The 26,184-nt window shown below is 35.0% G+C and overlaps 1 pseudogene across 1 annotated transcript in view; it reads left to right on the forward strand.

Annotated features, from left to right (window-relative positions):
- LOC143224728 (chitotriosidase-1-like) overlaps window positions 1–25,292 on the forward strand; it is a 49,692-nt pseudogene extending 24,400 nt beyond the window's left edge. Inside the window, exons 4-16 of the transcript XR_013013419.1 lie at window positions 1,315–1,439; window positions 5,482–5,605; window positions 8,511–8,696; window positions 11,827–11,945; window positions 12,284–12,563; window positions 14,566–14,872; window positions 15,063–15,186; window positions 16,280–16,404; window positions 17,360–17,483; window positions 19,432–19,617; window positions 21,224–21,343; window positions 22,278–22,470; window positions 24,182–25,292. The product of XR_013013419.1 is annotated as a chitotriosidase-1-like (transcript). The remainder of the gene's footprint in view (window positions 1–1,314; window positions 1,440–5,481; window positions 5,606–8,510; window positions 8,697–11,826; window positions 11,946–12,283; window positions 12,564–14,565; window positions 14,873–15,062; window positions 15,187–16,279; window positions 16,405–17,359; window positions 17,484–19,431; window positions 19,618–21,223; window positions 21,344–22,277; window positions 22,471–24,181) is intronic.
- Window positions 25,293–26,184: the final 892 nt, after the last annotated feature.

The raw sequence follows: 26,184 nt of genomic DNA on the forward strand, positions 1-26,184 counted from the left end.
AAATCTCAAAATGTTTTCAAAGTAGAAGCAAGCCATCGGAAAATCAAAGTGTGTACCCCACCTAGTATCCTAATTAAATTAATCTGTTTTGTTGGGTTATATTTCCAATATTTTAACTTGGATGCTAAATAGAGAGTGCATGAAGTAATACTGGAACATTATAGACGATGTCATGTAAATTCAGTAACTTTGATAAGTATGTATAAACAAAACCACATTATAAATACTAGAATCAATGTTTTGCCTTAAACGAGTAGTGAATAGTGAATGAGCTAGCAATGAATCAGTTACTCAGTGTAGGTCAGTAAAGTACTTAGTTGTAGTAAAGTGTTTGTATCAGTGCTAACGATCGAACATATTCAGTTGATTAGGTATGAAACTGTACATGTAAATAAGTTGTTTTTTTTTTAAATTTTAATACCGTTTGTAAAGTATTTTATAAAGCTAGGCTTACGACAACTTACAACAGTATAAAAGCTTGTGGAAATGTTAAACAATATTGTTGTGACGTCGGCTGGACTGCATATTATTTTCACCAAATAATTTTAAAAGAAACCGCCCAACGAGGGATTTACGTTCCAAAACTATTACGTTTATTGGAAAAGTATTAAAAACTGAATCGTAAATTGTATCTAAGCAACGGTTGTGGCTTAGTGGTAAGATTTCTCGGATTGTGAATCCGTGGTTCGCATCTCTCTTTTCTGCAAAAATGCATTCAGCACTTTGAGGCAGTAACTGAACTCTGACCTGGCAGTTTATCTCATGTGAGGCTCAGCTTGGAAAGACCAAAATGAAGTAAATAACAAAAGGTAATCTGTACCTATGTGTCAGTTATTGAAATCTATATGTGTTTACAGGATATTTCGTTTGTGTCCTATAGTTTGTAATTGAGCCTCTTTTTGAATGTAGTATCGATTACAGGTTTCAAAATTGGAACATGGAATCATTCACGAATTCATAATAACAAACATGGATCCGCCAACAATGAATTTTTTTAACAGTCTAATACAGTGTGATCTAATTTACCCTTATCAAATGGCGTCAGGATTAGATGTTATGTAGACAGAATGTTAAGATCTTTTGTTAGCTTGTTTTATCATTCAGCCACGTAAGGCTATTTGCTGTATCCATCGAGGACAGTCGAACCCCAGATTTTAGCATTGTAAATCCTTAAACTTACCGCTGTCCCATCGGAGGACAAGAAGGTGCTATATAAAGATGTAATTCAATAGAGAGAAATACGAATTTCAAAGACAAGCAATAGAAGAATATTTTTTTAAAGTTCATATTCTCAATTTGGTTTTCTTTTTACAGGAGATTCGAGAGACTTTTGAGGCTGAGGCCAAGGAGAACCGCTTGCCGCGTCTTTTGTTGACAGCAGCTGTTTCCGCTGGAGCTGAGAATGTAAAAGGAGGATACGACGTGCCAGCTGTTGCTGCGTAAGTTGTAATGTTGTAGGGAAGAGACAAAAAACACATCAGTATTTGTGACATGTTTGTAATATAATAAAGTGGAGACAGAAACACCTCTCTGTTTCATATCCTTGGTACATTACTTCCTAACATTGTCACGGACACACATGTGTATGTCCATGTCATGAACACGTACATAGTACTGTCCAAAATTGTTAGGACAAATTCAAAAATCAGTTTTCAGGCAACTTTCAGAGAACAACAGAAGGTAAATAACAGGTGAAAAATAACATTTTATTACCCTTCATACTTAGTACAACAGTAACTCAGTGGATGTGTTTGAGTTACAACATTTCATTACCCTTCATACTTAGTACAACAGTAACTCAGTGGATGTGTTTGAGTTACAACATTTGATTACCCTTCATACTTAGTATATCAGTAACTCAGTGGATGTGTTTGAGTTACAACATTTGATTACTCTTCATACTTAGTACAACAGTAACTCAGTTGGCGTGTTTGAGTTACAACATTTGATTACTCTTCATACTTAGTACAGCAGTAACTCAGTGGATGTGTTTGAGTTACAACATTTGATTACCCTTCATACTTAGTACAACAGTAACTCAGTGGATGTGTTTGAGTTACAACAGTTGATTACCTTTCATACTTAGTACAACAGTAACTCAGTGGATGTGTTTGAGTTACAACATTTGATTACTCTTCATACTTAGTACAACAGTAACTCAGTGGATGTGTTTGAGTTACAACATTTGATTACCCTTCATATTTAGTACAACAGTAACTCAGTGGATGTGTTTGAGTTACATCATTTGATTACTCTTCATACTTAGTACAACAGTAACTCAGTGGATGTGTTTGAGTTACAACATTTGATTACCCTTCATACTTAGTACAACAGTAACTCAGTGGATGTGTTTGAGTTACAACATTTGATTACCCTTCATACTTAGTACAACAGTAACTCAGTGGATGTGTTTGAGTTACAACATTTGATTACCCTTCATACTTAGTACAACAGTAACTCAGTGGATGTGTTTGAGTTACAACATTTGATTACCCTTCATACTTAGTACAACAGTAACTCAGTGGATGTGTTTGAGTTACAACATTTGATTACCCTTCATACTTAGTACAACAGTAACTCAGTGGATGTGTTTGAGTTACAACATTTGATTACCCTTCATACTTCGTACAACAGTAATTCAGTGGATGTGTTTGAGTTACAACATTTGATTACCCTTCATACTTAGTACAACAGTAACTCAGTGGATGTGTTTGAGTTACAACATTTCATTACCCTTCATACTTAGTACAACAGTAACTCAGTGGATGTGTTTGAGTTACAACATTTGATTACCCTTCATACTTAGTACAACAGTAACTCAGTGGATGTGTTTGAGTTACAACATTTGATTACCCTTCATACTTCATTACAACAGTAATTCAGTGGATGTGTTTGAGTTACAACATTTGATTACCCTTCATACTTAGTACAACAGTAACTCAGTGGATGTGTTTGAGTTACAACATTTGATTACCCTTCATACTTAGTACAACAGTAACTCAGTGGATGTGTTTGAGTTACAACATTTGATTACCCTTCATACTTAGTACAACAGTAACTCAGTGGATGTGTTTGAGTTACAACATTTGATTACTCTTCATACTTAGTGCAACAGTAACTCCCTGGATGTGTTTGAGTTACAACAGTTGATTACCCTTCATACTTAGTACAACAGTAACTCAGTGGATGTGGTTGAGTTCAGTAAACAGTTAATATATTATGTCTCCTACTTTTGTTTTAATAACTGGAGACAATCTTTCATATATTGCTGCAACATATGTAATCAAAGTGTCTTTTGTGATTTTATTCCAAGTACTTCTAATGCACTTCCATAAATTTTATTTGGAAGTAGCTTTTGATCCATCAATTCCCAGATTTGTTTAAATTAATCGATATCTGGGCTCTGTGGGAGTCATTATATAATTTGAGTGATATCTGGGCTCTGTGGGAGTCATTATATATTTTGAGTGATATCTGGGCTCTGTGGTAGTCATTATATAATTTGAGTGATATCTGGGCTCTGTGGGAGTCATTATATAATTTGAGTGATATCTGGGCTCTGTGAGAGTCATTATATAATTTGAGTGATATCTGGGCATTGTGGGAGTCATTATATAATTTGAGTGATATCTGGGCTCTGTGAGAGTCATTATATAATTTGAGTGATATCTGGGCATTGTGGGAGTCATATAATTTGAGTGATATCTGGGCTCTGTGGGAGTCATTATATAATTTGAGTGATATCTGGGCTCTGTGGGAGTCATTATATAATTTGAGTGATATCTGGGCTCTGTGAGAGTCATTATATAATTTGAGTGATATCTGGGCTCTGTGAGAGTCATTATATAATTTGAGTGATATCTGGGCTCTGTGAGAGTCATTATATAATTTGAGTGATATCTGGGCTCTGTGAGAGTCATTATATAATTTGAGTGATATCTGGGCTCTGTGAGAGTCATTATATAATTTGAGTGACTCTAGAAACTTCTTTCTTAGTTAAGTCTTCATAGATTAGATGAGTGTTTGAGGTCATTATCTTCTTGGCAGTAGAATAATTCACCAATAATACACAAACAACTCAGTATACCACGACGTCGGTAAATAATGGTTCCTTCGCTGGTGCATTATTCCATCTATTTTATAAATATCACCAGTAGTCTTAACATATAAACATTCCCAAAACATCACACCCCATGCTTCGTCGTAAGTGCTAGGCATTGAGGTAAGTGTTTTTCACCTTTTCTTCTGCCAGATGTACAATGTACACTTTACACCAGATATTTCAAACTTGAACTCACCTGTCCATAACACCCTTTCCCAATCACCAACAGTCCAGTTTTTATACATTTTAACAATCGTCAGTCTCTTGACAATATTTGGATATTGAAGTAAATGTATTTTTAACTGCTACACAACCAGATATTCTGGTTGAGTCTTCTTCATACTGTATTTTTAATTGCTACACAACCAGATATTCTGGTTGAGTCTTCTTCATACTGTATTTTTAACTGCTACACATCCAGATATTCAGGTTGAGTCTTCTTCATACTGTATTTTTAACTGCTACACTACCAGATATTCTGGTTGAGTCTTCTTCATACTGTATTTTTAACTGCTACACAACCAGATATTCTGGTTGAGTCCTCTTAATACTGTAATTTTAACTGCTACACAACCAGATATTTTGGTTGAGTCTTCTTCATACTGTATTTTTAACTGCTACACAACCAGATATTCTGGTTGAGTCTTCTTCATACTGTAGATCTGGACACTTTTCTGTTATTTGGTACATATCGGTACCACATGCTACCTTCTTGCTTGTTTATTTCATTAAAGTTAAGACACCACGTGAGGTACCATGACAGTTATTTCAGACCCTAAATTTGATCAGTATGTTCATTCAACCAGAACCCTTATTACACGTCATTAGTATTAGGGAATTATAAAGAATGATAAGTGTTCTCACTCTGGTTCATTCAGTTGTTAACAGTGAAGCATAGTGGTGAAACTTACATTCTGTAATAGAATGGAAATAATGACATATTATTGTCTCGTCCTAACACTGTACAGTACTGTATATATGTCCTTCTCTAGAACATCCCATGGAATATCTTTATACTTTTAGCGATGAAAACTGTCTAAATAACAAACACAAGCTTCGAATTTTATTAACGTGAAGAAGTGACCAAACTTTGCTCGTAGTTTCATGTCTTTTTGTTTATATTTCTTATCTAGAATCAACATAATATTAGAAGCAACATAATATTAGCAGAATTGTAAATTAGCAGTGAAAGAGCTAATATATCTTAGACTAAAAAAATTGTTTATCTCTAACCAGAAATGTGTTTGAAAGTTGACTGGTCTAAAACTAATGAAATGTTTAATACAATGTATGTGAAATAAATCTTTGTTATTTTTTTGTTCTTATCATAATAAAATTATAAAATAATAACTTCAACTTTTTCTTTGCTGCTACTTTAGTTATGTGGACTTTCTCAATGTTATGTCATACGATTTTCACGGAAAATGGGAAAGACAAACAGGCCATAACAGCCCTCTGTACGCACCGAAAGATGAAACCAACTGGAGAAAGCAGTTATGTATTGTATGTATATCATGTTCAAAAACGTATTCTATGATGTATGATCAAACGTTGTGTATCGTCTGTAAAAACGTATTATGTAATGTATGATCAAACGTTGTGTATCGTCTGTAAAAACGTATTATGTAATGTATGATCAAACGTTGTATATCGTCTGTAAAAACGTATTATGTAATGTATGATCAAACGTTGTGTATCGTCTGTAAAAACGTATTATGTAATGTATGATCAAACGTTGTGTATCGTCTGTAAAAACGTATTATGTAATGTATGATCAAACGTTGTGTATCGTCTGTAAAAACGTATTATGTAATGTATGATCAAACGTTGTGTAACGTGTGTAAAAACGTATTATGTAATGTATGATCAAACGTTGTGTATCGTGTGTAAAAAGTGTAAAAACGTATTCTGTAATGTATAATTAAACCTTGTTTAGAAATGTATTCTAGGAACTATGTCAAACATTGATGAAACGACTTATTTACATAACGTTCAGGGTGCCTCCATTGCTGATCAAATCATCTGTTCACAGAATGTGTAAGCTCTAGTAGTTAACACATCAGAACGTGTATTAGAGGGTCCACCGTTTGCGATCCATTTCTGTTGGTGTGTTAAAAGAATGACGGCCTAACAGTTGACACTGGTAATGATCTGTCTGTCACTTCAATACCAGGAATGGCTGAAGTTGATTGTCCTTGTTCAGCTTTACGGCATAAAAATGACATTTATCATTTGTGATGAAATAACGTGTTCCCATGATGCATCAGGTGGGGTTATAATAAATGACTTACTTTAACATTGTTACGATCATAAATTTAGCTTAACCCTTTTGTTGTCAACGTTAAAGATTTTATTAATCGTACTTCACGAATTTAACCCTCTAACGGGACTTTTTGAAATTAAATCAAGCGACTAATTTCAGACAACGTAAACTAAAGCCAATTTTGATTTTATAATTCCACATAGTGATATTAATATTTGCGGGAGTAATCATCTTGATACGTATCATATTAATGTTTGCGGGGGTAACCAACTTGATACGTATCATATTAATGTTTGCGGGGGTATCCAACTTGATACGTATCATATTAATGTTTGCGGGGGGTAACCAACTTGATACGTATCATATTAATGTTTGCGGGAGTAACCAACTTGATACGTATCATATTAATGTTTGTGGGGGTAACCAACTTGATACGTATCATATTAATGTTTGTGGGGGGTAACCATCTTAATACGTATCATATTAATGTTTGTGGGGGTAACCAACTTGATACGTATCATATTAATGTTTGTGGGGGTAACCAACTTGATACGTATCATATTAATGTTTGTGGGGGGTAATCAACTTGATACGTATCATATTAATGTTTGTGGGGGTAATCAACTTGATACGTATCATATTAATGTTTGTTGGGGGTAATCAACTTGATACGTATCATATTAATGTTTGTGGGGGGTAATCAACTTGATATGTATCATATTAATGTTTGTGGGGGTAACCAACTTGATACGTATCATATTAATGTTTGTGCGGGTAACCAACTTGATACGTATCATATTAATGTTTGCGGGGGTAACCAACTTGATACGTATCATATTAATGTTTGTGGGGGTAATCAACTAGATACGTATCATATTAATGTTTGTGGGGGGTAATCAACTTGATACGTATCATATTAATGTTTGTAGGGGTAACCAACTTGATACGTATCATATTAATGTTTGTGGGGGTAACCAACTTGATACGTATCATATTAATGTTTGTGGGGTAACCAACTTGATACGTATCATATTAATGTTTGTGCGGGTAACCAACTTGATACGTATCATATTAATGTTTGCGGGGGTAACCAACTTGATACGTATCATATTAATGTTTGTGGGGGTAACCAACTTGATACGTATCATATTAATGTTTGCGGGGGTAACCAACTTGATACGTATCATATTAATGTTTGTGGGGAATAACCAACTTGATACGTATCATATTAATGTTTGTGGGGGTAACCAAGTTGATACGTATCATATTAATGTTTGCGGGGGTAACCAACTTGATACGTATCATATTAATGTTTGTGGGGGTAACCAACTTGATACGTATCATATTAATGTTTGTGGGGGTAACCAACTTGATACGTATCATATTAATGTTTGTGGGGGTAACCAACTTGATACGTATCATATTAATGTTTGTGGGGGGTAACCAACTTGATACGTGTCATATTAATGTTTGTGGGGGTAACCAACTTGATACGTGTCATATTAATGTTTGTGGGGGTAACCAACTTGATACGTATCATTGAAGTTAGTCTCTTCCCCCGTCCCCGTCCACAACAACAACAGAAAACTGAAATGAAGATATATTTTTTATTTGCAAATTATTACGTTAAATGCCACCCACCCCCACTAGTACAGCAGGTCTACGGATTTACAACGCTAAAATTAGGCATTCGATTCACTCTTGGTGAGCTCAGCCCGGTGTGGCTTTGCTATAAAGTTTCTTTGTTTGTTTTGGATTTCGCACAAAGCTACTCGAGGGCTATCTGCGCTAGCCGTCCCTAATTTAGCAGTGTAAAACTAGAGAGAAGGTAGCTAGTCATCACCACCCACCGCCAACTCTTGGGTTACTCTTTTACCAACGAATAGTGGGATTAACTGTCACATTATAACGCCCCCACGGCTGAAAGGGCGAGCATGTTTGGCGCGACGGGGATGCGAACCCGCGACCCTCGGATTACGAGTCGCACGCCTTAACACGCTTGGCCATGCCGGGCCCTTGCTATAAAGATAACACACATTACGATATATAAATATTTATTATTATTATTATTATATGATTCGTTCATTGTTGATTTTATCACATAAACAGTTTTTTCTCTCTTTAAATTAAATATTTTCAACACAGGATTATGGAGTAAAACTCTGGGAGAAACTTGGTGCCCCTAAAGACAAGCTGGTCATTGGAATGGCAACCTACGGCCGTAGTTTCACGTTGGCTGATCCAAGAAAGAACAGTGTTAATGTTCCAACAACAGGGGGTGGAAAGGCTGGGGAGTACACCAAAGAAGCTGGTTTTCTAGCTTATTACGAGGTAAGACCAGCTCTGCTGTAAGACAGTACTGACCATGTTCATTACTTAAGGGAAACATGTAGCTCGGAATGTGAAAGTTGACAAGTTCTCTCTTCTACTGTTCTCAACTAAGTAAGATTTAAAAAAACAAACAAATCTTGGATACTTGTGATGCAACTTTCTATTTTAACAACGTATATCTCCAGAATTTTAAAAAAAATGCTTTCTAAATACCTGGTTCTAACTCCTGGTCCTTCACTGACCATATCAGGTTAAGACGTAACATAATGTTACGACAGATATTTTATCCTAAACAACCCATCCTCTAACTATCGTTATGATTTTGATCGGTCGAAACGTAACTTAGTGGTCAGTAGATGTGTTACACCCTGAATAACTACTTTGTTAACACATTTGTTTTAATCTATTTTGCATGATTTCCTTTTTATTTTTATATTAACCAGTCGTTTAATTATCATGGTTAATTATAATTATTATGTTTAGTATGAACAAGGTATTTAGATTTGTCGTTCGTTAATTAGCGAAACAAATAATAACGAAAGCTGATAAACTAATACAATAATAATTGATAATTTATAATGATCTCTGTGACCCCAAAGGTATCCTCAAGTGAAATTAAATTTATTTATCATGAAACATCTGATAACAAACAAAACTGTAAACATGAAACATCTGTATTTCCATTTCACATATTATAAAACATGAATAATAATAAAGCAGCCACATACATGACAACTTATCTTTTCACTTGTATTATAGAACATGTAACAATAATTAAACAGTCATATAATCAAAACAGTTTTCTTAAAATTCTAATTTGCCATTTATATCATACTTGAATATAGGACTGAACACCGGACATTTAAACAACACTTGATTATTATGAAATAGAACAATAATTAATTTTCTCTATTATGTGACCTGTATATACAGTATCTAGGTCTGCCATATTGCCACCTTAATTTACTATTTTATGTAAACTGTATAGATAGATCTAGGACTATTTAAAGTCTCGAGTTTACTTCGTTATGTGCCTTGGTGGACTCAGAATAGCCCGATTTGGCTTTGCTATAAGAAAACATACACACACACACACTCGTTATGTGACCTACGTGGTAACCGAACAACTAGATAATTATTAAGTGTTTAAATATCGTACATATTTTTTTATATCTAACTGGCCGGTGTCCAGTTACCATCATATTCAAACTATCAGAAAGTTTAGCTCATTTTCATTTTGCTTATATATGTTTTTAACCTTACCTTTGACCTCCACAATTTAACTTTTTCTGATATTCTGATATGTCGTGAAGTATTCATTCTATGAACAATCTTTTCTGTGGAAGATTACGGCGTGTTTTTCTTCAGTTATGGATTAAATACTTTGTTCGAAAATACTGTTGTAGAAAAATTCATATAGAATTATAATGAGACGTAAAACTTTTATAGCTAACGGAAAAACGTAATACAATATTTTGTTTTCCATAATAAGCTCATTTGCATATGCCAAAATATTTTTTTATATGCAATAATAGTCTCTGGACAAAACGCCCGACATTTGGTCACCGGTCTTGCCTATCGTCCGAAAAATAAAAGAGAGATATTTTCTGAAGGGCTTAAAATAATGAAACGAAATTCATAGTAACGACTCAAACATCTTTTGATTAATAGCAAAACTGGAATTTAAAAAAGTTTTCAAGGCTTATAAGACGATGTTTGTAAGTTAGATTAAGATATTGGTGGCAACCATGGAAATTGTGTCATGGTAAAATAACCAGGTCGTCCAATAGGGAGAGGGTGGGTAGGTAGTTCACCATATTAGTGTGTGAGAAGAACGAATTATCTGTAGGATAATTATCTGTTCATTGTAGGATAATTAACAGGATATTTCATCTAGATCTCGTGCAGCGTGACGTAGAAATAGTTTTCAGCCTGCGACAGGTTGTGAAGGGAAAGTAAATAAAATAACAAAGGACATAAACATTCAATCATATTCTCGATGGTTAGGGTGTATTCTGCATTTCATTATCCCATTCTTTAAACATTGTTTTTATTTGTTTCACTTTTTATTTTCAGTTAACAGAAAGTCATTTCATGTACCTACATATCTCAAATCAATTTTAACTTTCGAATTGGGTCACCGTTACGTTTTCCCATAGTTGTAGTGAGAAACTTTGCCAATGATAATTTTGGTCAATATAATTTCGTAAGTAGAATCTATATTTTAAAAAATAACAAAAAACTCTAAAATCAATTATACCAACAGTATTAACATGTAGGTTCATTGTAAGTGTTTAAAACTTTGTTCGGGTGCTTCGTTCACCCGAGACGAGTTTTGGCTGAATGGCGTTTAGTCGGACCAAACCACAAGTTAGTGCTAACACTTTGTTTACTCGCTAGTGACGTTGGGGACTGGAATCTCTTCTATTTAATAATATGTAGCCTCAGGCTTATCTATTTTCAGAGCTGACCTCCATTAGAAGCTGTTATACAGCTTATTGTCACGTGATAAAGTTGTAATATATCTCATCATTTGAATAGGTGAAATGCTTCAAATAAGATGTTAAATTCGTGTCCCATTTAGTATAAAATTTATGTTAAATTTTTGTTACTTAACGACATGAAAGTTATGTTATTTAATGCACAAATTATAACATTATTTGACATAAATTTTCACCAAATTCATGTTGGAACAAGCAAACGTTTAACAACTTTTTGGATAGCACAGGCATTCGTTAAAGTTCATATTAACTGGTATAAACACTGCATAATGTTACATTGGCCGTTAGAAACACCACATTATGTGTTACAAGTCAAAGTAACGTCAGCTCTTACAAACACTAGAATTATATTAGCTATTACAGACTGCAAAATAAAGTTACAATACCTGGCATAATCAATGGATTATGTTTCTAAAATCTCTAATATTATTGAGGCTACCACTGGTTTTAAGGATAAAAAGTTAAAGTAAGTTAATTACTTGAAAGTAGCAAATTATTTAATTATTTCATAATTAAATATTGATGCCAAAAGACGTACAGCTGGTGATAAAATTTATGCTATAAGACAGGTTATCGATTTTGTATTAATAAAACAAGTTTTAATAACCTGCTTTCTGCTTTCTTATAAGGTATGCGAAATGTTGAAAAGGGCGCCACCTATGTGTGGGACGACGACATGAAGGTACCCTACGCGTATCTCGGAGATCAGTGGGTTGGATTTGATGACGAACGAAGCATAAGAATAAAGGTAGGTAAATAAACCAATCGCTTTGCAATAATTTCCTGCATCAATCAATATTTAAATATGTTATTTTATTTCTTGTGGTAAAATATTTTCAGCTTTCTGTTCGGGCCACCAGGTGTCTCTGTAAGAGTAAGCTATTTAATAAGGAGTATATCATAGCGCATAGTATATCCAAATTTGAAACTGACCCGATTCTTCTGAAACTAACAACAGCATGATTGAAGTAGGTGGTTTTAATTTTTATCCAAAATGTTATTTTGAATTGTTATTAACAAGAGTTACGTAGTGATTCATGTACAGTCTTTGTCAACGATGGCTACAAATCGAATTTCCTTCTGCAGATGAAATGGATAAAGGAGCATGATTATGCTGGAGCCATGGTATGGACTGTGGACATGGACGACTTCAAGGGGTCCTGTACTGAAAGAACTTATCCCCTCATAGGAGTTATGGCAGAAGAATTGCTAGGAAGACCCAGCAAAGGATCAACTTACAGTCTAGAGAGTATAATTAAGACAGCCCCCAAGCCCACTTTGCCTCCAGCCAACTCTGTTGATATTATCAGGCCAGAGACATTACAAAAACCAGAGGACATCGAAACTGTTGCAGTGAAAATTCCAGGTTTGTCTAAACTGAACTTTAGGACTAATACTGCAGAGTGATTTTGTTCCAACTAGATGTACTTCATTCCAGTTGGATAAGCGATGAGTTAACCTATGGGATGTTCCATTAGAACAATAAGAAAACATTACTCAGTTTAACTTGTCTGACCCGCTGTCGAATTGAGAGTTACTATTGATATGCGGTAACACTGTGGTGATTATATATCAGTCGTTCTATACGTTTGACCTATAGGATCACTTCAGTCTAATTATTAAATATTATTTTAAAATTAGATACTAATATTACTATTTAGCTTTATTCTACTTTTTGGTTGCTATCTGATTCTGTGTTGCTAGTTGTGTGGATACGATCCTGGATAGTATTAAAAACATTGTGGTGTGTTTGTTATCCACTCAGTTTGGAACTGAGCGAATAGGTGACGTTAGTTGACAAAGTAGAAGTTGATAATATACCTGACGTTAGTTGACAAAGTAGAAGTTGATAATATACATAACGTTAGTTGACAAAGTAGAAGTTGACAATATACATGACGTCAGTTGACAAAGTAGAAGTTGATAATATACCTAACGTTAGTTGATAATATACATGACGTCAGTTGACAAAGTAGAAGTTGATAATATACATGACGTCAGTTGACAAAGTAGAAGTTGATAATATACATGACGTCAGTTGACAAAGTAGAAGTTGATAATATACATGACGTCAGTTGACAAAGTAGAAGTTGATAATATACATGACGTCAGTTGACAAAGTAGAAGTTGACAATATACATGACGTCAGTTGACAAAGTAGAAGTTGATAATATACATGACGTCAGTTGATAAAGTAGAAGTTGATAATATACATGACGTCAGTTGACAAAGTAGAAGTTGATAATATACATGACGTCAGTTGACAAAGTAGAAGTTGATAATATACATGACGTCAGTTGACAAAGTAGAAGTTGATAATATACCTAACGTTAGTTGACAAAGTAGAAGTTGATAATATACCTGACGTTAGTTGACAAAATAGAAGTTGATAATATACCTGACGTTAGTTGACAAAGTAGAAGTTGATAATATACCTGACGTTAGTTGACAAAGTAGAAGTTGATAATATACCTGACGTTAGTTGACAAAGTAGAAGTTGATAATATACATGACGTTAGTTGACAAAGTAGAAGTTGATAATATACCTGACGTTAGTTGACAAAGTAGAAGTTGATAATATACCTGACGTTAGTTGACAAAGTAGAAGTTGATAATATACATGACGTCAGTTGACAAAGTAGAAGTTGATAATATACATGACGTCAGTTGACAAAGTAGAAGTTGATAATATACATGACGTCAGTTGACAAAGTAGAAGTTGACAATATACATGACGTCAGTTGACAAAGTAGAAGTTGATAATATACATGACGTCAGTTGACAAAGTAGAAGTTGACAATATACATGACGTCAGTTGACAAAGTAGAAGTTGACAATATACATGACGTCAGTTGACAAAGTAGAAGTTGACAATATACATGACGTCAGTTGACAAAGTAGAAGTTGACAATATACATGACGTCAGTTGACAAAGTAGAAGTTGACAATATACATGACGTCAGTTGACAAAGTAGAAGTTGACAATATACATGACGTCAGTTGACAAAGTAGAAGTTGACAATATACATGACGTCAGTTGACAAAGTAGAAGTTGACAATATACATGACGTCAGTTGACAAAGTAGAAGTTGACAATATACATGACGTCAGTTGACAAAGTAGAAGTTGACAATATACATGACGTCAGTTGACAAAGTAGAAGTTGACAATATACATGACGTTAGTTGACAAAGTAGAAGTTGATAATATGCGTGATGTGGTTGTTTCTTAACACATTACTTAAGCACCTAATGCTTTCAATGAACTGAATTTTAGTTCAAGATGAACCTGTGAATTAGTTTAATAGATTATCTTTAAATAACAAATAATTTATTGCTATTTCTTCTTGACCAATCTCTTCCATAAAGAATCGAATGCACGTATTGTATGCTACTTCACCAACTGGTCGTTTAAAAGGAAAGGGCTTGGGACCTTTGAACCAGAACATATTGACCCTGAACTTTGTACTCATATTGTTTTCGCCTTTGCTGGGATCAAAGACTTCAAGATCTCACCTACAGAAGACGTGGATGAAACCCATGGAAACGAAAAGGGTCTTTACGACCGCATTCTCGCTCTAAAACGTAAGAACCCCATTTTGAAAGTTCTCCTGGGGGTTGGAGGATGGATGATTGGATCAGGCCCTTTCAGGGAGCTGACCAAAAATACATACAGGTAAATGTTTAGATAAATCTGAATAACATACACACGTTTTCTTAAAACAAACCTTTTGTGGATAAGAGTCAAATATTTTCTCCATATAGTCGTTATATATACAAACGTATATATTGTTTGAGGATATATATAGTATATATATATGTATTGTTTAGTATAAACTATTCTGACTAGCATTATTTTCTTTCAGAAAATCACAGTTTATATTCAACGCCATTGAGTTCCTACGACAACAGGGATTTGATGGTATGGAGATAAACTGGGAATTCCCAAGAGGAGTAGAGGATAAGACCAGGTTTTCTGAACTGGTTAAGGTGAGTATATGTCCTGATATTGTTATCAGGGATATAAAGCAAAGGTTACTGTACCAATCAGGATTTCTGAACTGGTTAAGGTGAGGATATGTCCTGATATTGTTATCAGGGATATAAAGCAAAGGTTACTGTACCAATCAGGTTTACTGAACTGGTTAAGGTGAGGATATGTCCTGACTTTTTTTTATCAGGGATATAAAGCAAAGGTTACTGAATCAACCAGGTTTTCTGAACTGGTTATGTCCTGATATTGTTTTCAGGGACATAAAGCAAAGGTTACTGAACACAACCAGGTTTACTGAACTGGTTAAGGTGAGGATATGTCCTGAGTTTTTTACCAGGGATATAAAGCAAAGGTTACTGAACACAACCAGGTTTTCTGAACTGGTTAAGGTGAGGATATGTCCTGATATTGTTATCAGGGATATAAAGCAAAGGTTACTGAACACAATCATGTTTACTGAACTGGTTAAGGTGAGGATATGTCCTGATATTGTTATCAGTGATATAAAGCAAAGGTTACTGAATGCAACCAGGTTTACTGAACTGGTTAAGAAAAACTAAAATTTAAACAATTTCACTCTGACTGTATAATCACACATTTTATTATTTCTAACCTAAGTACATATTTCACACTGACTGTATAATCACACATTTAATTATTTCTAACCTTAGTACATATTTCACACTGACTGTATAATCACACATTTTATTATTTCTAACCTTAGTACATATTTCACACTGACTGTATAAGCACACATTTTATTATTTCTAACCTTAGTACATATTTCACACTGACTGTATAATCACACATTTAATTATTTCTAACCTTAGTACATATTTCACACTGACTGTATAAGCACACATTTTATTATTTCTAACCTTAGTACATATTTCACACTGACTGTATAATCACACATTTTATTATTTCTAACCTTAGTACATATTTCACACTGACTGTATAAGCACACATTTCATTATTTCTAACCTTAGTACATATTTCACACCAATTCTCTTTGAAGATATCATGTTATTTCCATCCTCATAATTTTATTTTATTTTAAAATTACGTTAATTATTAATATTTTTCCAGGATTTAAAAGAAGCTTTTGATGGTGAAACAATTATTTCAAAAAAGCCAAAACTTATTCTTTCTGCTGCCGTTCCGTCTAACTTTGAGGCAGTGCTTGCCGGATATGACGTGGAGGAAGTAAGCAAGTGAGTGTAGTATAAATTATAATACGTCAAAAGTTCGTTTATTACTCTTATCATCATTATAAATATACTTTTGTTTAGTTTTAGTCATTATCCTCTAAATTGTGTGATTTGTTATTAACGTTCATATTAAATGTATTAAATGGTAGCCCTAAATTGATTGTCATGTGTGAAAGCCGACGTTCATTTCAGTTTTTGTTTGAACTGTTTAATGCTATAGTTATTTCAGTTTTTGACTGAGAATGTTTATTATCCTCAACAAATGTTAAACCTTAGGCTATTTTACACATGTTCGATTTTTAGAAGTGGGAAAGCTTAGGAGAGGTTGCTTTGGTTGGCCCGGCATGGCCAAGTGTGTTAAGGTGTGCGACTCGTAATCTGAGGGCCGCGGGTTCGCATCCCCGTCGCGCCAAACACGCTCGCCCTTTCAGCCGTGGGGACGTTATAAAGTGTCGGTAAATTCCACTATTCGTTGGTAAAAGAGTAGTCCAAGAGTTGGCGGTGGGTAGTTATGACTAGTTACCTTCCCTCTAGTCTTACACTGCTAAATTAGAGACATCTAGCGCAGATAGCCCTCGAGTAGCTTTGTGCGAAATTCACAAACAAACAAACAGGTTGCTTTGGACTTTTTTGCTACGCGTGTTTGGTGTATCAGATTTTGTGGGAAAATGATCCAATTATGTCGTTGGGTTTTTAAGGAATCTTTAATCAGAAGCTAATTAACAGTCTGAGTAATTGTTAATTAACGTAGCGGTTCTCGTAATAAACATACCAATCTTAGTTTAATTTTGTTACATTCTATTAAGAATTTTTAGATCGTCAGTTTGGTGTAGCTGTCAGAAATTGTTTATTTTGTGCTATTTAAAAAAATTAACCATGAAATTATTCATTCAAGAATCGACATTTTCATGAAACTCTTGTACGTTATAAGTGAGGAGTTATTTCTGTCTCCTTGTAGGTATCTCGATATAATGAACGTTATGACGTATGATTTCCATGGGGACTGGGAAAAACAGGTGGGACACAATAGCCCCCTCTTTCCTTTAGAGAGTGCGAGTAGATATCAGAGTAAATTAACAGTGGTAAGTATTATTCAGGACCTTTATAACCCATCTATTGGTGGTTACTGTTTATCATTGTTCTCAAGAATTCCACAAACGAAGAAAGTGAAACATTAAAAAAGTAACGTAATAGTGATTAATTCATGTTAAACGTTACACAATCACTGCCACGAACCGACGTAAGGTGACTTTTATCCACAGAACCACGAACAGTAATTCTTCACAAATCACACTTAATATTGAACATTGCCACCCTTCATCCCTCACAAATCACACTTAATATTGAGCATTGTCACCATTCATCCCTCACAAATCACACTCAATATTGAACATTGCCACCCTTCATCCCTCACAAATCACACTTAATATTGAACATTCTCACCCTTCATCCCTCACAAATCACATTTAATATTGAACATTGTCACCCTTCATCCCTCACAAATCACACTTAATATTGAACATTGTCACCATTCATCCCTCACAAATCACACTTAATAAAGTCTCCAGTATTTTTCGTGTTGTCATGGTGATATTGTTCCTTTTTTTCTGGTACGTTTTGATGCATGGCTTTCAGTTAACCATATGTGTTACAACTGTGGAATGAACATTCTAAGAACTGGAGTTGCCTTCAGGCCTCAAAATGTTCTCTTTACTCAGACATCACACCTTACAATAACCAATCACTCGGATATCTGTATCACATCACATCTCACAATAACTCTCTAACCTAGATATCTGTATCACATCACATCTCACAATAACTCTCTAACCCAGATATCTGTATCACATCACATCTCACAATAACTCTCTAACCCAGATATCTGTATCACATCACACCTTACAATAACCAATCACTCAGACATCTGTATCACATCACGTCTCACAATAACTCTCTCACTCGGATATCTGTATCACATCACATCTCACAATAACTCTCTCATCTAGACATCTGTATCACATCACATCTCACAATAACTCTCTCACCCAGACAACTGAACCACATCACATCTCACAATAACCAATCACTCGGATATCTGTATCACATCACATCTCACAATAACTCTCTCACCCAGATATCTGTATCACATCACATCTCACAATAACTCTCTCACCCAGATATCTGTATCACATCACATCTCACAATAACTCTCTAACCCAGATATCTGTATCACATCACATCTCACAATAACTCTCTCACCCAGATATCTGTATCACATCACATCTCACAATAACTCTCTAACCCAGATATCTGTATCACATCACATCTCACAGTAACTCTCTTTACCCAGATATCTGTATCACATCACATCTCACAACTTCTCTCTGGCTAGATATCTGTATCACATCACATCTCACAATAACTCTCTCACCCAGATATCTGTATCACATCACATCTCACAATAACTCTCTAACCCAGATATCTGTATCACATCACACCTTACAATAACCAATCACTCAGACATCTGTATCACATCACGTCTCACAATAACTCTCTCACTCGGATATCTGTATCACATCACATCTCACAATAACTCTCTCATCTAGACATCTGTATCACATCACATCTCACAATAACTCTCTCACCCAGACAACTGAACCACATCACATCTCACAATAACTCTCTCATCTAGACATCTGAACCACGTCACATCTCACAATAACTCTCTCACCCAGACATCTGAACCACATCACACCTCATGTGTTTTTTGTAACATGAACATCAAGAAATCTGGCTGATATACCAGAAGGTAAAGTAATTACACAAGACAGTCTGCTGTTAGTAACGTCTAAGAATAGTTGTATTACGCATAATGAAGAGTCGTGTTACGTATATCCACCGGTGTTTTGTATATTTTTATCGATGCGGTGTATTAATAGGAGAACACCATGTTTCTTTATAACTTTCAAACTGTCTCCCCACATGTTCGTTTTATGTCAGTGTTCACCTGTTTTTACAATATTTCAAAAGGACTACAGTGCTGCAGAATGGGTCAAACGAGGAGCACCTAAGGAAAAGCTGTGTATCGGTATTCCTACATACGGACGTAGTTTCACTCTTAGCAACACGTCTCTGACAGACATCGGCGCCCCCGCCGTGGGAGGTGGTCAACCCGGGAACTACACCGGTGAATCTGGATTCTTATCCTTCTTTGAGGCAAGTGTTTAACAGGTGTTGTTGTTATGCAAAGCTACTCGAGGGCTGTCTGCGCTCTCCGTCCCTGAATATCAAAATATAGGTGAGAGGCAAGGCATATAATGCCGACTTTTGGGCTGTTTCTTTGACCGAAAAATGAGATACATCGTCACATTATAACGCCTTCATAACTGAGAGAGAGTTTGTTTGTTTTTGAATTTCCCACAAAGGTACTCAAGGCTATCTGTGCTAGCTGTCCCTAATTTAACACTGTAAGACTAGAGGGAAGGCAGCTAGTCATCACCACCCACCGCCAACTCTTGGGCTACTCTTTTACCAACGAATAGTGCAATTGACCGTCACATTATAACGCCCCCACCGCTGAAAGGGCGAGCATGTTTGGCGCGACGGGGATGCGAACCCGCGACCCTCCGATTACGAGTCGCACGCCTTAACGCGCTTGGCCACACAAGAGAGAGGGAGCATATGTCGTGATGGGTTTTGAATCCGTGACTCGCATATTGCGCCTCAACAGCCAGGACTGTTAACACAGATCAGGTCTGAAAATGTATTAAACAACGGTCTTGTAACCACGAGTCTGTGGGTGAGGAGTGGGAAAAAAACGTTGAAAATCACTGGAATTTTTTTTACATGTAAACTCAAAATTTTGAAATTTCCGTCCGAAGTACGAAATTTTTATTTGGTGTTTGCAATACAGCGTGTTTATAAATATTAACAACATTTTACGGAGTATGTTTAACCATGACCCAACTCACCCAAAAAAACAAAAGTACACGTGTGCGATTCGTAATTTTTCATTTCATGACGTGTAGTGTGCACAAGACATGTTATTTATTGGTGTTCGTGCTTGTCGCATTTTGAGTAATATAAACCCAATTCACGATCTGGTGGTAAGACAACCGGTTCCACTTATAGTGGATTGGTTTTGGCGTTTTTAGTTTCGCGCAAAGCTACACGAGGGATATCTGCACTAGTCGTCCCCAATTCAGTTGAGTAGAGGGAAGGCAACTGGTCGTCACCATCCATCGTCAACTCTTGGGCTACTCTTTTACCAACGAATAGTGGGATTGACGGTCACATTATAACGCTCCCGCGAGTATGTTTGGTATGATGAGGATTCGAACCCGCGACCCTCGGATTATGAGTCGAGTGCCTTAACCACCTGGCCATGCTGGGCCTTCCCACAGTGGGCAGCGTGTAGACAGTCCGTTTGTAGATTTGCATTAAGGAAACAAGTGTTTAAAAGACATAGCTATTATTAGAGGTACAATAATTCATAAAGGAAAATGGAATTCGTAACTGGATGCTGAGAATAGTTAATTTCTTTTGTAATTTTTATCAATTTACTCTGATGAAAAAAACAAACGACCCCGGGTCTGCCTTTTGAGAGCACCCATTTCTTCATTTTTTTTTTATTTTTTGTGACCCACATACTTTTAAAACTTCTTCAAGTTGTGTAGACATACCAGGTATTTTTTTTGCTCCAAATGGCCCCCTAGTGGATCAGCGGTAAGTCTGGGGGTTTTATAAAACAAGACAATCAAGTTTCGATAATTAGCACTCAACGAACACACAAATATACTGAAATTTCGCAATTTCTCTCCAGATCTGCGACTTCCTTAAATCCGGAGCTGTGCTCGTGTGGGATAATGAACAAATGGTGCCTTACGCCTACAAGGATGACCAGTGGGTTGGTTTTGACGATTTGAGAAGTGTGAAACTAAAAGTAAGTGATATTTGAGTCACTCACAGCAGTTTCTATTCTGTCTTTTCTTGCAATTCTTTTACTTGTTAATTATGTGGAAATTAAAGCGAGAAATAATAAAATATGATTTGTAAATTATGTATATATTCTGTTTTTTATGAAGCTATTTATGCAAATTGCTAAAAGATGTCGTCACTTCCAAGTGTTAAATTGCGTCAGTTAAAATAACAAGTAATTCATGATCACATTATGTGAACATAAAACTAATGTGCTATCTGTGAAGACAGAATATTATTAACGCAGTTATAAGTCATGAATTATGTTTTCTATAGTTAATATTAGGAAAGTAAAAAAAATAATAGTTGTTTCCAACTGAAAGAATACAACACTGACTTAAAGATGTTATTATTTTTATTAATATAAATAACCGTTAGTTCTATGGACCTAAAACCGTCTGAACAACCATCATTTCAACGTGAGGCAAGCCCAAATATATTTATTAATTTAAAAAGTAATATAACACATTGCTTGTTCAACATTTCAAGCCACCTTTTGTCCTCCTACGGAACAGCGATAAGTTTACGAACTTGCTACGATATCTGAATTTGATTTCTCGCAGTGGACACAGCTGGAAACAACAAACAAACAATGAAACTTCATGTTTAAAAACGCATAACTACGTAGGAAGTGCGTTTTGCTTTCGTAATAAACCAACCCTATTACGTTGTTATAAGATTCCTCTATAGTGGCAACATTCAAATAATATGTCGTTTTGTATCTTATGAGCTATCAAAAATTAAAAATCGATTCTTGGAAGATTATTTTATGCTATAGTCAGTGAGATTAAGTTTACCATAAACGGATTTAACATGTTTAGGTTTCAGGGTAATATGAGAAACTTGTTTTTATTGTGTTCTTATGTAAATATTAGGGTTAAAAAGTCCGTCTCTTCCAGGCCCAGTGGTTGATGCAAGCAGGTTACGGTGGTGTGATGATCTGGTCATTAGACATGGACGACTTCATGGGGTCGTGTATGGGCTTTTCCTATCCTCTCATAAGAACCCTGAAAGAAGAATTGAAAGATTACAAAGTTGCGAACCTGGAAGCCCTGAGTAGCAACATTCATAACTCTCTTGGTCAGCTGGTCGGTAAGACACGTGTTTAAAACATTCATAACTCTCTTGGTCAGCTAGTCGGTAAGACACGTGTTTAAAACATTCATAACTCTCTTGGTCAGCTGGTCGGTAAGACACGTGTTTAAAACATTCATAACTCTCTTGGTCAGCTAGTCGGTAAGACACGTGTTTAAAACATTCATAACTCTCTTGGTCAGCTAGTCGGTAAGACACGTGTTTAAAACATTCATAACTCTCTTGGTCAGCTGGTCGGTAAGACACGTGTTTAAAACATTCATAACTCTCTTGGTCAGCTGGTCGGTAAGACACGTGTTTAAAACATTCATAACTCTCTTGGTCAGCTAGTCGGTAAGACACGTGTTTTTTGTTGTTGTTTTTTAACTCGATTGTCAAACTTCGCAATGAAACGAGTGACGTAATTATGTTAATAAATTTAAATTGCGGATTCTACGTTCCTTGGTATGGAACGTTGAAATCACACTTTTAAGTTAATTACGAATTTCAAAATCATTTATCAAATTTGGACTTAATTATACTAAACATATCCTATTGATCTGAGAGCAGTTTTCAAATCTTTTCGTGGCCACGGAAAACAACTTTTAATTTGTTTACCTTCATTTTCCACTTTATCAAATAGCCAGAGGGCAACACGTAAAGAGTAAAATAATTACTATTGGTCATAATACTCAAACTGTGCTTCTTTGATGACAGTTGTGATAACAGGTGATTAAACCCGGTATTACAAGTAAAACTTGTTTCACGATTAAGTTTGGTATTACCATTTTGTACTGTTAGCTGTGGTTTGTATTTTAGTTTGGTTTGAATTTCGCGTAAAGCTACACGAGGGATATCAGCACTAGCCGTCCCTAATTTAGCAGTGTAAGATAGCTAGTCATCACCACTCACTGCTAACTCTTTTACCAACGAATAGTGGGATTGCCGTAACGTTATAACGCCCCTACAGCTGAAAGGGCGAGTATTTTTGGTGCGACGGGGATTCGAACCCACGACCCTCGGATTACGAGTCTGATGCCTTAACCATCTGGCCATGCCTGGGCCCATGTATATTAGTAAAACACTCCTAAAGAAATATACTGAATATGTCTTGTATACTCCAACATGTACTACTGAATATGTCTTGTATACTCCAACATGTACTACTGACACTAAGTAACAATGTTATATCCTACCGTTAACAACGTGTCTGTTCAATCACACTTTAATTAAATGAGTCAGTTTTTTTTAGATTTATGTAATTCATTTAATAATTACAATTGTCTATTTTTTTCTCATATATCGAGAACAAATTTCACAGCTGAAAGTTTTGTGCTTGGAAGATGGTTTCCATATGTATAAACCTATTCAGAAGCACTTCGAAAATTTATACCTAATTTAGAATGTCTCAATACCCAAAGAAAAATGGTTTATTTAATCAATATAAGATTTGACCTATATCTGAGGCAGTTTTGTATAATTTAATTGTTTTGCACTTTAGTGCCAGTATAAACCTTGGCAAATATCAGACTATTAGACAGATGTTCTGAAATTTACCACCAGGACGTTTTGTAATGTTTGTATTGTTTTAGTTCCATAGTTTTTTTTTGTAGACAACATAACAGTAACAGCTAACACTAAATAAATTGTTCCACGTCAGCGTTGCTCTATTTCCTTTCTGTTTATTGAACTAATGTATCTGTTTATGGCTTCCACGTATTTTTACCAGATCCAGAAGAAGTCGTGTGTGAAGAGCCAGATGGAATTATCTCTTACCACCGAGATGTGAAGGAATGTTCGAAATATTTCTTATGTCAAGGTAAAATTCGCTATCATATGCCGTGTCCCGATCAGCTGGTGTTCAACGCAAACGAAAACGTTTGTGATTGGCCTGAAAACGTCGAAGGATGCATGAAAACGTGAATAACCCATCAGAACTTAAAACTCTTGTCATTGGACCACGTGTGTATAAGAGAAAGGAACGTCGCGGTTATTGGTTGAAACGTGATACCGATGTTGGTTACGTCACGTGGTGATTTATTTAATGTAACTGTAAATGTGAAACTCGTTCTCAGTTTATTTGTTTGATGCGAAAATAGTTACAAAATAGTTACAAAATGGCTCTATAGATATTACCAGCGTTGTGTAATATCTAGTTTAAATTGGTTTTCTTAAACTTCATTGTTTTTTTTACGGGGAGTAGGGTTTTATTAGGTTACAAAATATATATATAAACCATCACATAGAACACACACACACTTATATACATATGTGTATAAGTTTTGGTCATATTTTTCAATGTTATATTCTTCTAAACAGGATATTTCTTGTGTTCGAATGCTTTAAAATGTAGTTGTAATTTTACCGTAGATCCATGTAAATGATTGAAATATTATTATTAGTGTAAGTGATCTCTAAATACTGTTTTATTTTATTTTTCTTGGTATATATTGAGGCTTCTGGTCTTCCATTATGTAATAATCAATGTAAAAAGTTGTCTATTCAAAGATTCAAACCCTTTATATTTGGACACTGTATATTTTTAACTGAAATAACCTTAATTCGAATTTCAGTCAACAGGTGTTACCAAATTCGTAAGTAACTTTCGACTTGTATTTTGATTAAAAAAAAAAAAAAAGTTAAATATCCATGTAAGGTTGTTATTGTGTACATTTAGCATTAAGTTTCTGTAGAATATAAATTTTGTTATGGGAATAAATAATTTTTCTTTGGAACGTACACCTTTACTATTGCACTAAAATTGTTAATTTTTCTAAAAACGTTTTTGACTAGTTTTGAACAATCCTTCCATATCGTAATAAAATTACTTCAAATCAAAATTGCAGTTTTTGTTTACTCAGTTTAAAGCTAGCAGACGAAAAGATCCTTCTCCCCTCAAACGCCTGGTTTACACTTTTTAGTCTTGATATTAAAAGTAATAGTGAAAAGAACAAACGAAATAACCAGTTTTCATCATGAAGTAATAATGTTTCCACCCACTATGTTCTTTAGAAACGCATGTGTCGGTTAGTTTGACATGTAAATATTAAACTGTAGGCCTCACATCGGAATAGAATAGAAGTGGTTCTATTAGATATTTCGTTTTCGTAAAATTGTAAACATCATCTACGACGTTGAGGCTTAACACATTTTATGATTCCTCACGCCCTCTGCTGTGAACTTTAGTTTCTCCTATTTAAGGCTCATCGAACAAAGATATGCAGTTACGCCTCTTATAATAATGATGCGTAGATAATATGGATGGGATATTTGAGTATATTTTTAAATGGTTTAATGATCAAAAACTGTGCTTTGATTATATGAACTACAGACGGTACGGCCAATCAGAGAACACATTAGGGTTATACGTCACAAATTACATATTCAGTTTTATCTTCGGTGAAAAATAAGAGTAAATTAATAATTAATTAGTTGGTCTGCTGTATAATATTTAACAATAACATAGGCTAAACATACTTCAAGTAATTTAGGTTTATATTGTAAGATTTTTAAAAGGACAAGATCCCATAGAAGAGTATTTATGTTCTGACGTAATACAACATTAACCTACGTATAACCGATATTCTGTTATTCAATCACAACACAAAAATGTTATTACTTATCTTTATTTACATTCTTTATAAAACAAAATACAGATTTGCTCTTAACATATTATTACAAATACAAAACAAATACAATCTTGGATTTTTCAACTTCTAGGCCTAGCTAATC

Source organism: Tachypleus tridentatus, chromosome 9 (genome assembly GCF_004210375.1).
Source record: "Tachypleus tridentatus isolate NWPU-2018 chromosome 9, ASM421037v1, whole genome shotgun sequence".
In the NCBI taxonomy this organism is placed as follows: Eukaryota; Metazoa; Arthropoda; class Merostomata; order Xiphosura; family Limulidae; genus Tachypleus; species Tachypleus tridentatus.